Consider the following 16858-nt stretch of genomic DNA (forward strand, 5'->3'; position numbering starts at 1 on the left):
CAAGGAGAGATCATCATGCCAGGGATTGACAAGATCTGTTTTGAATTTTAGAGAGATCATTTTGAGTCTGGTGGATGGATTGAAAAGAGTTGAGTGGGGGCGCCTGGGTGGCTTAATCGTTAAGCGTCTGCCTTCGGCTCAGGTCATGATCCCAGGGTCCTGGGATCGAGTCCCGCATCGGGCTCCCTGCTCAGCGGGAAGCCTGCTTCTCCCTCTCCCACTCCCCCTGCTTGTGTTCCCTCTCTCACTGTGTCTCTCTCTGTCAAATAAATAAAATCTTTAAAAAAAAAAAAGAAAGAGTTGAGTGAATGGGACCAACCTGATAACCGTACTTTCAACAGGGACCCAGTTCAGGTTTGGTCATTGAACGTTTAACAAATATTTATTGAGTACAATCAAGTGATTCAGAGACCAAGACAGGAGAACAATGAGAAAAATAAAAAGGCAGTGGAAGTAGGGATGAACAATCAGTTATGAAATAGATTGATATGTATAAGATTGAGGGAGAAAGGGGATAATTTGCAAGTACTTCATATATCCTCAGTGTGCATGCTCAATTATGTAAATTTAATGTATGGAAATAGCGTTATTCCTAGCACTGTGATTTGACTACTGGATTTCTAGAATAGAATTTTCCACTCGAAATATAAACATACACCATAAAATGAGCTCCTTTAAAATGCAATGTTTAAGTTACGTTTGGTGGAAATCATTTTCCTTTGTATAAAACAAACAAACCAAATCAGATTCTGCATATTATCCATATACCCTTGTATCCACTAATTCTCTGTGGAGAAGTTGACAGAATTAATTTGTTAGAAATTGCTTGCAATTGCTTCAATTAATGATTTATTATTAATTTAATTTGAATTTATTTCCAAAAACGTATTAAAGAGAGCAATTCCTACCTAATATTATATCAAAATCATAATAATTATCATCATTTTAACAGTCAAAAGAGTCCTTTTTCAACTCACTGCAAAGCTCTGTCTAGTTACAGATACCATTACCATCCATTGAGTGACAACAATTGTTTTGGTCACTGAGGAAGAAGCAAAATGTGTAGGGCCCAGTCCTTTCCCCCAAAGGGATTATAGTCAGTGGGGATTCAGAGAAGAGGTCAGAAAACTTTTTCGGTAAAGAGCCAGATAGTAAATATTTTAGGCTTTGTGGGCAAAGAGGCAAAATCAAGAATATTATGTAAGAGAGTAAAATTTTCTACAAATTTTGTGTTGATAAAATTTTAAATAACAACAAAGTATAATTTTTGTAATATAGATCTACTAATAAGAAGAATACAATTCTTTTTGGGAGGTGATAACATTTCACTTAGGGTTAAAAATCAGTTCAAAATTAGTTTTTGGGCACCTGGGTGGCTCAGTCATTAAGTGTCTGCCTTCGGCTCAGGTCATGGTCCCAGGGTCCTGGGATCAAGCCCCGCATCGGGCTCACTGCTCAGTGGGGAGCCTGCTTCTCCCTCTCTGGCTCCCCCTGTTTGTGTTCCCTCTCTCACTGTTTCTCTCTCTGCCAAATAAATAAATAAAATCTTAAAAAAAATTAGTTCTCTATCTTCAAAATTGATTGTAAATGTTTATTTGCTAATGTTGATTTGTAAAATGCGTATGAGATTTTATTTATTTCTCCCTTAAAAATGTCCTTTCAGACAGAAGTTATCCATTAGCATCTGACTTTAATTGAGCATATTCATCATTTGGAGGGCATTTATAGTATTCTATTAGATTCTTCTCTTGATATTTTCATTTTAGCATATGATCACATTGCAGATTATTAACTTCCACTTGAATGTTGGAAGCTCCCCAATTACACATTTCAATGGATTTTTGAAATATGGAAATTTCCTCACACTTAAATCATGTTTCAGAAATGTTATGGAGTCCAGAAGATATATCTACTACACATTTGTGTAGGAATGGAGATCTTGCTCCTTACTTTAACCTTTGATAGAATGGGAAGTGAATAGAGTAGCTTGACATGACCTTGATTCAAACAGTGTTAGTTTTTGTCAAAATGACTTTACTGCAGTACAAGTTTCTCATACAGTATTATTTGACCTGTAATTTTAGGTTGAATTCATAAAGAAACAACATCAAGTCCGCAGCAAAAGCTAACTTCGAGGCCATTCAGTGTTTGAAAATAGTGGTTGAAGGTAATTCTCATCCATAAAAATTTAAAAAGCTTGACCCTGAGCTTAAAAAGAAAGAAAAAAAAAGAAATCACAAACTTTCTCACTGTTATACCATCAGATTTCTGTGTGATAGGCCAAGTCCGAATATTCATCTCCTATTTATGACAAAAATTCATAGAACTGATGATGATGGTTAAACCACAGGAGTGAATGGAGTTTGCTGTTGATGCTACTGGTTCAGAAGCATATGGTGGATTAATTTTCTGCAAAGCTCTGCTGATGAAATCATACAATGAATAAACATAGGCTTTAAACATTTTACATTTTCACAAACTTTCCACATTTTTTCAACTAAATCTTTTTCTGCTCCACGCACATTTTTACCACTATTAGTTTTAACACATCTTAGCAGATTCCAATTCAGGTTGTACTGAATTTGTGCTTTCTCAACACTTTTGAAAATATTCTTGCCTATAGTTGTTATGTGGTAATTCTTCATAAAGGCTAATTCTTCAGCCACTTCAAACTAAGCATTGCCTCCTCAAATGAAAAACAGCTGAACAACAAACATCTGTCCATTCATCAAAAGCCAAGTAAAATTATTCAAAATCATTTGCTTTGTATATTATTTGGCTATTGATGCTGCCCTCAATATTCTCAAGTTCTTGACTAAGCGTTCTCACCGATAGGTTACTACTCTTAAATAAGCTCGTTTTCTCCAGACATGTTACTTCGGCTATTGTATCAAAGTCAATTTAATTACATCACCCTCAATAAATATGTTTTCTTGCATGGCTAACAAATATAACATTTTGGTTGCAGCTCATTGTAATACTTTATTTTGTGAAAAATTTCTGATAAGATGAGGTATTTTAACTTTTCTAATTTTCCTGCCTCCTGCTTTCCTGCAAGTTGAAAATATTGTAATTAGTACTTGGTCTAGTAATGTTGAAGCATGTTGTATTCTTTTGGTATAGCTATGTTGTCTTTGAATAACAAAACAGTGCTTTGCCATTTAATTTCTTTTTTTCTTTTTTTTTTTTAAGATCTTAAAGATTTTATTTATTTATTTGACAGAGAGAGAGAGCACAAGCAGGGGGAGTGGAAGAAGGAGAAGATGCTTAATGACTGAGCCACCCAGGTGCTGCTGCCATTTAATTTCATAACAAAATAATCCACACTCAACTGTGCCTTAAATTTGTGACATTCAAAGTCCACTTTTATTTTATTGTCTTGTTTTGACATGATGGATTTATGTTGGTAATAAAAATCAGAATAAAATGCCTCAGTACGGGGATATGTATGATACTTGCAGTGCTGTTGAGTTATAACTGTCACTGTTATTTGTACTGTGCTTAGCAGCAGTGTGAAGTGAAAGAGTGTGTCATAGATTGTCACAACTACTCACCTCTGCCTTTGTAGCATGAACACATCCAGACAATATTGGCTTTTTTATACTTTTTTAAAAAAGATTTAATTTTTTTTCTTATCTCTACCAACGTGGAGCTTGAACTTACAACCCTGAGATCGAGTCACATGCTCTACCGACTGAGCCAGCCAGTGCCCCCTTCCAGACAGTATTGAAATTAATGAGTGTAGCTGTGTGCCAATAAATCTTCATTTATAGACACTAAAATTTCACTTTCACATAATTTTTATGTGTTAGAAAATATTCTTCTTTTGATTTTTTAAACCACTTAAAAACATAAAACCTATTATTGGTTCATAAACCATATAAAAATAGGTGGCAGTCTGGATTTGGTCTTCAGGTGGTAGTTTGCTAATCCCCAGTTTAGAACAGTGCCTAGTACATAGTAGGTACTCAACAAATATTTGTGGTTGAATGAACAGTTTGCATACTATAGTGTACTTGGAGTCATACTCACTTATTAAAGCAGCAGTTACTGATATCCACCCCCTAATCTGACTTAGCGGGTTTGGCAGGTACATTTTTAACAAGTCCCCTTGGCCACCTGATGCTGGCAGTCCTCAGACCATTCACTGGAAAAACTGCTGTGTTTCTTAATTTCTTTAAAACTTCTCTGATAATTTTCCTCCTTAAATACATTTTAATTAATCGTTGATTAAAAAATTGCAGTGCCTTAATTATTTTATCAATGTTGAAAAATCTGGGGCACCTGACTAGCTCAGTCAGTAAAGCATGTGACTCGATCTTGGGGTTGTGAGTTCAAGCTCCACAATGGGTGTAGCAATTACTTAAATATAAAATCTTTAAAACAAATATTGAAAAATCCACCTTGATATTTGAATTAATTGTCTTCTGAGCAGAGGGTGTATAAATGTCATTGGACTATATGAATGTAATTATCAGTAGTAACAAAAAATTAAATATATATTTTATTTATATTTTATATATCAATATCTAATATCTAAACAGAAATTAAATATATTATATATGTTTTTTTATATATATATCTCAAGATGTATCTCAAGATGTAATGGTAAAAATCCTTCAAACCTGATAATTTGTCAGTCTCCCTTGGATCTGGGCAAGCACTTATCTAATTAAGGATGATTTACTAAACTTCATGGGCTGCTTTCCGGGACTCAGGTTTACGAAATGGGGAACAATTTCAGGTTTCATGAGAGATATGCAAACCCTATTTGCAAATCTGTTTTTTCATTATTTCAAATTACAATCAGCTTTGAAATATGCATGTAGGTTGTATGCCATATGTTGGGTATGACTTGAGAAGTTCTAAAATACCACACAGTTTTCTATGTGTTAGATGACAATGTCAGAAGGTTTTGTCTTCAACAAGCCTTAATTATCACACATTTCATTAAGAAAATGGATATTTGTACCATCAGCCCATGGAAAATTTAAACATTCTTAAGAGATTGTACTAAATGACTGTTAAGGGGACTTATAGTGCTGAGATTCTATAATTTCATGTGGCTTTATTTTTCCTGAATATCTGGTTCAGATGCTGAGGTCAAAACCAATGATAGAGGGAAAGCAATTTTCAATTATAGCGTGTAGAAAAAATAATGTTCATATGTCTGCAAAGTTTTAAGAGAAAAAAACGTAAAGATTTTGTACTTCATACTACATTAGATAGAGTATATATTGTATTCTATTGAAATACTAATGCAAGTTAGAGAATTGGAGGGAGTCCTAGAAATGATGGTGAGCAGTATTTCACCAGAGAAAACATCATGTCATTCAGCTATTTAAAATCACTTAGCCCTAAATTTTGGTGCAACCAGTACAAAACAGAAATATAACAAAGCTATATATGTGTCTGAATCGGACAGGAGGCTTTTACATTAATTTTGGATGACTGGTTAGAATTAACCTCAGAAATGTCTGTTGAGACTCAATAAAACCATAAAAAATAATAAATGACTCTCCAGCTTAGTGACTCCTAAATGAGAGTAGCCTGATGTAGTTTATCTGAAGACAGATAATTTATGTGATAAAAAACTTGGATGATTATATATTGAGGATTAATGTATTGGTAGAGACTGAGGAGACTATAACTCACTGTTCACCATGAGACTGAGAGGACTATATTAGACCCTTAATCCTATCTACCTGGCAGATATTACTGCACCATTTTATTGAAATGGATACAAAGCTTAGAGAGTTAGGATACTTGGTCAAGGTCATGTATAAGAGACAGGTCTTGGATCCAAAGCTCTTCTTCCCACCACATGCCATTCAAAATCTGATTTCTTGACCTTTACTTTGGATTGCATTGAGCAATTATTTTAGTGGATAATAAAGTTTCTGTTTTATAACTTTCATGAGTCATTTAGATATAAAATGATAAATGAGTCATGCTTTACTCCCTCCCTCCCTAACTTCCCCATCCTCTTCTTACCTCCCACATATTCATTAATACATTGCATCCAGGAAGGTAAAGTATTTTTTAAAAATATGAACTCCTGAGTCACCATGCCAATCAAATATAATAGTTATATGTCAAGTAGTATTTTCTCTTCTTGGTGTTGGTCATAGTATAAGGTTGGTTCTAATGTGTATCATTTGTTTATTCATTTTGACTACATTTGTTGGTTTCTTTCAAGATGATTGCTGCCTTTAGATTACTATTATTGAGATTAATTTCATACTTCAGTGTGGTAGTAGACAGAATAACAGTCTCCCAAAGATACCCACATCCTAATCCCTGGAAACTGCCAATATGTTGAACTTTACACAGTGAAAGGGATTTTTGCAGATGTGATTAAATTCAGAATCTTGAGATGGGGGTGGATTCCTGGGTTATCTGCTTGGGCCCAATGTAGTCAAAAAAAGTCCTTAAAAGAGGGAGGTGGAAGGATGAGAGCCAGAGAAGAGATGTGATAGACTTTGCAGATAGAGAGAGGGGCCACATGTCAAGGAATGTATATGGCCTCCTGAAGCTGGAAAAACAAGGAAATGGGCCCTTTTCTCCTACAACCTTTAGAGGAACGTGGCCCTGCAAACATTTTGGTTTTGGTCCAGTGAAATGCACTGCAGATTTCTGACCTCCAGAACTATGAAATAATAAATTAGTGTTGTTTTAAACAACTAAGTTTGTGGTAATTTGTTATAGCAGTGATAGGGAACTAATACATTCAGCAAATCCTCATACAAACAAATTTGATTGAGCAATATTTCACTAAGCTTGTATGTAGCTTGTATGTGGTCATCTCTGAAAAAATGACGTAGTTTTGGTAAAGACCTTGATAATTTTTTAGAATCATATTTCAAATGGAAACTTCAGGTTGCCAGTACTTTAATGAAGACTAATGGTTTGTAACTCTTTCAGGTCATGGATATCTTCTGCCTTACTATTTAAACCATCATCCTTGGAGCAGTGATATTGTAGACACAAATTAAATATGTTTCCCATGATGACACTTTCTTCCCAGGTTGATAAGTACCAATGAACACAATTTAAAAACCACAGTGTGCCAACCCTTATGTATGAAAGAGTCATATCCTATAAGACAATCTTTAGGAAAATTATAAAGCAAATGAGGTAAGGGTCAAAATTTTTGAGATTCAAAAATGTTTAATAACTACATTCTATTTTTATAAAATATATGAAATCTCAATTTTAGTATGGATATAAATTTTTAGATAGGGTAAAGTCAAATTTTAAATTAAATGGAATTAATTTGTTTAAATTAGAAGCAGGTAATGTTTAACATTTAAAAATCTTGTTTCTCTGTATTGGTTTAGAACCCCACTGCATAACTAAAAAGCATCTTTCTAAATCTAGTTTTGAAGCAATGGGCTAATGCAAAATTTCTGTAAAATCATAAAGAACAGAGTCAGTTTGGTACATAGGGAACTTAGATGGTATTAGTAATTGTTAAAATTTACTGAATGGTGAAAGCATTCTAAGCGCGTGTAAGTACAATGACCACTCCTTTTCCCCAATATTATAGAAGGCACAACTGAGGTGGAGAAAAGTTAAGTAATTTACTCAAGTTCATACAGCAAATATGTGACAGACCTAGTTTGTAAATGGTACCTTGGTATATAGCATGAGTCACCAACATGTAATGGCTATCTATACCCATGCTAAGAATTGACTTGGTGCTTTCAATACAATTTTCAATTTTAATAAAGCATATAACATAAATTAATAGTTGAAAATGGTTAAAAAAAAATCAGAGTACAAAATGGCATGCAATAAAATTGTCTCCTGACTCATACATTCTCATCCCCATACTCACCTCTAAGAATGTACACTTTCAACTACTGATATTTTTAGTTTTTCTGGTGGCTACATACAGAGATATAAATGATATGCTTATACTACTGTATCTTGTTTCATCAATTTTAGTGTGAAAATATCTTCCTTTTGCCCCATCCCTGATTTATAATTGAGTTGATACTGCATTCTGATCTCAACAAAATTTCCTCTCAGCACCTGAAAGGGTTTGTTCCGAAGACTTATTAGCACCCAGTATAGGTGATGAAAAATCTCTTAGTCTGTAGTGTGATGGTCCTTCTTCTGTTATAAACAGAACTTTTGTCCAGAACTTTTCAACATTCCTCTTTAACTTGATGTGCTGAAAATTTCACAAAGATATATTTTAGATAAGAGTCTTTTTTTTCCCCCCCATTCATCTTCCTGGAAACACAATGGGCTTTTTCAACCTAAAGTTGAAATAGTCACTACTTGGAAATTTTGTTCTAATAAATCTTATGTAATTTCCTGTCATCAATTTTTCTATTTCTTATCTTTTTGGAACGACTGTTAACTAAGTTTTAAATTTCTGGGAATGGTTCTCTATGTTGCTAATGTTTTCTTTTAATGTTTTATTTCTTTATTTCAGTGTTGCTTTACATTATATAAGATTTTCCTGACGTGAGCTTTTGCTCAATTTTTTTTTTTTTTTTTTTAAGTTTGGCAATCATATTTTTAGTTTCTAAGAACTCTCTTTTTTCTCTGGCTATTTCTGTGTTCATGAAATAAGCACTCAAATCTCTAATTAAAGATAAACCTTTTTTCTATTCTCTGAATTATTTATATTTCCTTACCTTACTCTTTTAAAAAACTTTTAAAACAAACTTAAAAAGAGAGCTAGATAGTGCTTTATAACTTTTAAGAATGTAGTTTCTGGGAGTTAGACTTCTAGCTTTAAATCTCAGCTCTATCATTTATTTACTATGTGGCTTTGGACAAATGATTATGCTTCTCATGTGACTTAGTTTCCTCAACTGTAAAATAGTAATTACAATAGTACCTATCTAACAGAGATTTTAATTCTAAAGGATTAAATCAGTAAAAAGAAGTAAAGACGTGGGCTGGTATCTATCATATAATAAATACTAATCCGTCGTAGTTGTAATTACTGCTTCTCCACATTGGCCTAGTGATCCATGTTTTTCTGTTCTTACTGAAAAATGAAGGCCTGATTTATTATAGGTGGCCAGTGGAGATAGAGGTAGCTGTGCTATAGATAGGTCAGTTTCCACAATTCTCCCCCAAATAAGAATGCTCCTCAGGATGCAAATGAGGTTTTCCAGCTCAGGTGACAGACTTCATCTCACTACAGTGTGGTGTTGTGTGCAGGAAGAAAGCCAGAGGTCAGCTGGGCCTTCAAAGGCTAGTGCAGGGGGTGTTTGATCTTCCTTATCCATACTGGAAGTCTTAGCTTTAAATGGGAAGTTTGTGAACTCCACCCCAGCTCCCCCTGCTCCCATAAAGCCTCACACTGTTTAGCCTGGAGGTAAATGCTGGGTGGCAATTCCAGTCTTTCTGCCTGCAGGAGGGCTGAGGACTGGGTTTGGGGAGGTGGAGCAAACTGTAGGCAGAAGTTCTTTTAATCCCCCTGTTTTAGCTCCATTCCTCACTCCCACTCTCCATGCTATAAACTCTGAGCCCGCAGCACTGCTGCCCAGAAGATTGGTTCCCACCAAGCTTCCTCACAGGCCTCTCTGGAATGTGGATTCTTTCCCTTTGTTTCTTTGGTCAGCAGATGTCCATTGCTCCTATCTTTCCAGAATTTGTTGAAATCTATTTGCTCTTGACTACACCTACTCTCGATCTTCCCTCTGTTGTTATCAGTTTATTCCCTTTTCCACTTACTTGGAGTCATTTCATTGTGAAGTGGGAACAAAGGTTGTGACTTCTGACAGAATAGTTGTGCTTAGAATAAAACGTTGACTCCACCCCTGTCTCATTTGATAAAACAATTCCCCATCCCTGTCTCATTTAACTTTCATGAACTTTTACAATTATACAATAAGGTACATGTTATTATTCCAATTTTATATATGAAAAATTTTAAAAGTTTCAGAGGTAGCTCAAGAATACATGACTAGTGAGTGTTAAATACCATTCAGATTCAAAGTCAGGTCTTCCTAATAATAAGAATTCCCAACCCTTTCCTTGAAAATACAAGAATGGGGACCCAATATGAGGAAAAACATTATGATGACTTAATATTAAGCATTTTGAAGAAAATAAAAATATTAATTATATAGATTTTGACACTATGTAGACAAATTACTAGGATTATTACATGAATTTTTAAAAATATAAGCTATGGTCTTCTATGTAGTGCTGGTTGGTGATGGCATTTGGATTCTCTAATAGTGGAATCCAAAACTCTGGGAGGAATTTGAGTTCTACGATTTGGAAGGTCTATGCTTTGTATTCTTCATTGCCCAATTCCAGCCAGTGTTTATTATTAGCTCAGGCAATAGAATCTAAGCCACAAGGAGATCTAGACTTCCCATTCCTCTCCAATGCCCTTTAGGTAGCAAAAGCCTTCAGTAATGTTTCTCCAGAAGCAAATGCAGTATGATGTGGAACGTACGTTAATTAATCCAGAACTACTACTATGGCAGGGGTCTGAATTATTATCCCAGATTCGCATTTTCTCTTTTAAAGACATGATGAGAAAAATGCTAAAAATATATCATGATTTTTATGGATTTGTAGCAAAAACATTACTACTAAACATAACAAGCCAAGAACTCCTTGGATTTCAATTTGAGAAATGAATATGCTGTTATTATTACTTTAAAAATTACCTGTTGTATTATCTGACAACAATCTCTCAGTAAATGCAATCTGAGAGGAAAAGGAGATTATCTCTGGGTTTCGACAAAATGCAACATTCAGTTGTTGAGTCTAACTCTATGGCTGAAAGAAATCATCAAAACATAGACCACTGATTCCTTTGTTATTTTTTGGATGAAATTTGTGATTTTAGCATTTATAAAGAAAAGATTGTGGAAGATAAAGCATGCATGTTTCTACTGATGATTAGTGGCTACAACTAGATGCCTTCTTTATGACCACATGAGCAGTAAGATCAAATCTTGTCTGTGATTAGTTCTTTCTGTTGATATAGTTTTGACATTTGAAAATCTTCAGCAGTTTGCGCATGAATCAAACTTGAAAAGCAGAAGTATAAGTAAGTATTCAGAGAAATAAATGGTAGAAAAAAAAGAGAATTTCCTAACCAACTCTGAAAATATTATCAATCTAGATTTCTAAGACAATGTATCGATACAATTTTAAGTCCCTATGGGTGCAAATTATTACTAGTGTCCTGTGCAATGTCATTAAGATTTTTAAATACATATACAAAGGTCTGATTTTATTGCTCATCTGGTCGGTATGCTAAGCTAAATTAAGTTTTAGTGAATGAATGTGTGACTTTTCTCTTTCTTAGCTGAACTATTTTATTAGCCATCCTTTCTAATTATTAACATTGCTATTAATTTTCTTATTTAAATATAGAAATCTGTCTGTGCATGAGAAATAAGAAATGGGTCCCAATTTTTATAGTCAAGGACTATAGCTGAATTGAGAAATAATACCTATGTATTTAAACAACTAGGTCTGTAGCCACAATATGTCTGCCTGCATTCTTTATTTCTTTTAAGTGGTGTTTCTTGTGAAAGATTTTATTTGTATTGCCGCAGTCAGAGAAAAGTGCATTCAATGGCAAGCTGGACACGGAAAGTTTTCTGGAAGAATAAAAAGCACATGTTCTGACCATCACCACCTGTCTCAGTTCAGATTTGAACCCTAAATTTAAAACACCTAAGAAGCCTCTAAAATTTAATATTGCTAATTTACGCTACAGCAGCTTCTGATTCTAAGAAGATACCCAAGTTGCCAGGACTTGCTAGAAAATAGTTCAGTTACAGAATACAGAGGAAGCTAGATATCTTCACTTCCAACTCACATTGCAGTGGAATTAGTCTCTCTTATGTTCTGTAATGACTATAATTTTGTACCTATTTCAGGAAGGCTATTTATTATAGGATAAATTGGTGTCAATCAAAATGTGTTCAAATAGTTCATATCTGTTCCTATGGTAATACAATCAGGTCCCAAATAAATTCCCACTGTAATCTGCCTACATTCAAGTTGGGAAAAAAAAAACAACAACTTTATATTTGATTGATTTACTTCTAAGGCCATTCTTGACAATAAGATTGACCCCTTCCCCAAATTTAAAGTTCAAATGTGTTTCAGATTACCCTCTAAAACACAAACAACCCAGTTAACTTGTTTAAAACCTATTGATTCCCCACTAGGCAGCTCCACCTAGAAGAAACTGATTTCTACCTAACTATGTAAATTTTTGCCTTCTCCTGGCCAAACACACACAAATACACACACATACACACATACACACAGAGTGAATGTTTTCACATTGAAACTGAAGATGTAAATGAAGGCCTGCAGTCTCTGTCTGGTTCTAGTTACAAGGTCTGTTTGTTGACATCACAGATGAAGGCCTGCTGGGTCTCTGGCACTGTCTACTTCATTTCCCCTCTAATTAGGCTTTGCCCTCAATTAAGTTAATGATGCAACTTTTCCTATAGATCATTTGCCCTTTCAATCAATTAACAGAATATGAGGGTGCATCCCTCCTTGGCGTGGGATGCATTTGCCTGAGGGCAGACTGCTCAGCTCCCAGAAGTACCACATAAGCAAAAGCGAGATGTTTACTACCATATCACATATTATCCCTAAGAAAATCAAGCCTAATGGAAGCCTTCACAAAACCTCGTTTCAATACTGATGTCTGTCTGGGTAAAGAATTTATCTGAAATACTGGAGCAGGTCAAAAATATTGATGGATGTGTTGTGAATATAAGGCAGTTCAAAATAAATTTAGAGTCAATATTTTAAAAGAGTAAATAAAGACTCCTGTAAGGTCAAGTAGAATTAGGAAACACACACACACACACACTTAAGTGACCTAGACAAATCATTGAAGTTTTCAATATTAGAGGAAGAAATGAAAATGACCCCTCTCAGACAAGATCTCTTTTCTTAGCCTGTATTTAAAGATTACAGAATGGATTTTGAAATAACTTGGTTTTAAATAATAAAAATAACCATAATGAAATTATTGTAGAACTTAAATGTCATCTGTATCATTTGAGTGATGTAAAGATTAAGATTTGAAGATAAAGTTGACTAATCCTTTCTTGAAATGTGTGAAAATTAGGTTAAGAAAAGACAAATATGGAAGTTTTGCATTTTACTGAAAGGCAGGACTGCAACAGAGAAAAGTAGAAGAGAAATACTGACTCCACAGGGATGACGAATCTTTCTCAGAATATTGTTTGTTTGACAGAATGTGGTCATTCTGTTACTTATACAGAGGCATGTTTACCTGTAATATGTGATATCTACTTTTAATGAAATAGTACTTGGCTTCTGATAGAGACTTCTGATAAAGAGAAACACTTCCACTAAAAAGTTTTAGAAATAAATAAAATTAAATTTAAAAAAAGTTTTAGAAATACTACATTACTAAGAGCAGCTAAAGGAATGGGGTTCGCAGATTTTGCAGAAGAGAAGATTGAAGAAGACTATTGCAAATAATGTAAACATATACAGAGCAGTGCTGTTTAAGTGGACTTCCTATTTCACTGACTAGAGCAGGGAGGAGGCCTCTATTATAGCAAGAGACTTAGACACTAGAAAAGCATTATACCTGGAAGCATATCAACAATGAGCTGCATACACCGCATGTTGAGGATTCTTCTCCAAAGATACTGAATACAAAGGACATATATTTCATTGTTTGAAGGGAATAATATGAGAGACTTTTCTCCCCTTCAAAATTAAGGATTGGGTCACCCCTCAGGTTGCTTTCCTTGATACCTACGGACCTTTAATCTCTGCTCTATGCGTGCATACCCAGGTGAGTATTATTTGCTTTACACTGTAATCTCCAGCAAGGCAGAGTCATCTCAAACCCTGTGTATACACAGCATCACACCTGGAGAGAAGAGGTGGGATACACAGACAGCTTTAAATTTCATGCCGTATTTGGACTTGGGCCTGAAGAAAGCTAGGAGCCATGGAAGGTTTTACAGCTCTCTGCACTAACAAGTTCAGATAATGTACCTACCACTCCAGGGCTATTCGGCTTTAGATCTTCAACTAAGCCTCAGGTAAGACTGGAAACAATAATGGGCTCACCTGGTCGTTACATTCCTATCTATTCAAGCCCAGTGTGTCCAAACATTAACTCATTATTTCCCCTCAGAGACAATGTCCATCTTCTTTCTAATTTGCTCCATCAGAGCAAGAGAAGAGCAACAATCACCAACAGAGCACTTTTGGGATAAGAGCAATAGAGCCTACCTACCAAAGGTCCACTGAGACCTAGAAAGGGGAAAACAGCTCAAGCCACATAGCCATTAGAGGAGAGCAATGGTATCCCAGCACAGTTAGAAATTACTCGATAGCTCAGGCTCTTTCCACATAATCAAAGGTAAATGATAATTAATGAAAATGAGAAGAACAGCCATTTTCAAGTTACTTGGGGATATACGGTCCACGTACAAGTATGAATCAGGGCACTAAAAGAGACGGATGCGGCCTGTGTCCTCTTTTTCACTCAAGAGGAAAGGGACTCAGAGAATGAAGAAGAAAACGAGGCTTCAGAAACCATTCTCAGAGAAGGCATGCACGTTTACACCAAATAGGATGAAGGCATTTTAAGCAGCCATGGCCTTGGGTGTATCAAAGTTGCAGCTCTTGGTACCAAAGGCATAACCCAGTGTTCGTACAATTAGACTGCTATCCTGTGGTCATTTAATACAATTTATTTCATCTTGGGCCAATGAATAAAGAATCAGTTTTGTTACTTCCATTATTTCTTTAAGAGTTTGGAAGTAGCTGGAAAGGAGGCAGCTTATTTCCAATTTGGATATACATGCATCGTGAATTCAGTGATAATATGACAAACCAACCAACCTAGCTGTGGGCTATAGTCTGCTTCATCCTCCTTCCTCTGTGATCATTATTTCACTTGGAATTTCATCTGGCCTTTCTCAAATTACTGAACTGTCTCTGGGACAGGACTGGTTCTGCTTCTTTAGTGGATTTGGAGCCTTAGTGCACTAAAATTTTAAGTAGGCACAATACTCTTTCCACCTGTAGCTCATGGTACTATGCTACACAACAGAGTGATGGACCAATAAAAATTCTGGGCGCCCAAAATTTGATGCCCTCTGCAAACACTTCTTTATTTTTCTTCCTGTGAATAAATACCTTTCTCTCTCCTCTTTGGGTAGTCTGCCAAAGAGAAGACTTCTAAGGTGGGTTCTTGGTTGTTTGGTTCACTTCTTGATTCAAGGCAATGACTCCTCCACAAGTCTTTAATTTGTACCATTTTCCTATTTATTTTTCTTGAAGTACCTTTGGCCCATGGTGTTCTGATATTATTATAGGCTACACAATTAGCTGGTGAAAAATTCACAACTAGTCTGTATTTATAGTGTATTTATAGTGGAAAAAATCCCCAGGTACACATCAGAGATACTTGAGGTAAGTGTAAAGTGTACATCTCAACTTACTCCAACAGAGTGATGATGTCCAAAATATTAATCCAGAAAAGTACACATTTTGCCACTTTTCAAGCTAACCATTATGCTGCTTCTTTTTCTTTCTCTTCTGACTAGCTTACTTTTTCATGTCCATACACAGACCAGACCAAGGCTAAGCTGCTTCTGTGGACAGATGTTCTTTGGGTCCTAAGCAGCAAACCTTCCTCGGGTCTTCTGTGGCTGTACTGGATCACTTTGCGATGCGCTGCATCTTTCGTGGCCCAGTTCGCTTGAGAGCAGGCACCCTCAGCAGGGAATTGTAAAGTTTCCCTCTCTCTTTTCAAAGTCTGTACTTGCCCTCTTCTGAAGGTTCCGTATCTTTCTTCCCATCTCTTCTTCCCTGTGGGGGGTGGAGAGGCTTTTAATCTCCTTTTGTGATCCAACATCTTTCCCTGGGTCATTTCCCACAGTTTTTATTTTAAACAAGGCTCCTAAAACTGATGTCAGTGGACTCAGATTTTCTGAGTCTCTCTCTCTCTCTGTCAAACGGATAGATAAAATCTTTAAGAAAAAAAAGATTCAGAGAAATTGTATGAATTTTATAAAGTCACACATTCCTAAGTGGTAGAGCCAGATTCAAACCCAGGTATTTTCGTTCAAAGCCCAAATATCACAGGGTCTCCCAGAGAGATGAAGCAGCTGTGGAGATTGCAATTGCCACTCTCCAGTGATGGCCCTGGGGACAGAGAAGTTACACAGGTTTGTTTCTATATCAAGGTATTCTCCACGCTGGTGCTTCACAGCTCTTTACGCTTTTTTATGTTGTCAGTTCACCTCTGCTGGAAACAACTGTGCTTCATGGTTGCTGACATAGAAGTAAAACTGAGGGGTCCAAGACCAAATCTGATAACTTAGATGGTTTAATCACTAAACTTAATTTTATTCTCAACTTTAAGTCAATGGGTATAAGCTCTTCACATAATTACTACAGCATTCTTACTTAAAGCAGTGATGTGTTTCTTCTTTTCTTCCACCTGTATCTGTTGTCACACACACACACACACACTTAGATCATTTTTGATTTTAGAATCAATTTTGATCATTTAGATCATGTCTTACATACGTATGTATATTTGTGCTTGCATATATACATATACATAGGCATAAATCTATATAGGATTCGAATGCAAAGAATCTGTTTAAAAATACTCCTGAACTTACATATCCAAATGAGTACAGCTTCCTACAGAGTAGTTTGATACTGTGGAAAGCCATATAAATCATGATAACTATATTACCATAATTTCAATTTTTTCAATTCCTTTTTGGAGTCTCTTTCAGAACTCTTGTGATTTCAGTGAAAACTTGAGTTTAGGAGACAGCAAATGAATTAGGTAAATCTCTTTTTGTTGTGCTTAATGATCGGC

Source organism: Mirounga leonina, unplaced genomic scaffold, assembly GCF_011800145.1.
Source record: "Mirounga leonina isolate KUSES-001 unplaced genomic scaffold, KU_Mleo_1.0 Mir_127, whole genome shotgun sequence".
In the NCBI taxonomy this organism is placed as follows: Eukaryota; Metazoa; Chordata; class Mammalia; order Carnivora; family Phocidae; genus Mirounga; species Mirounga leonina.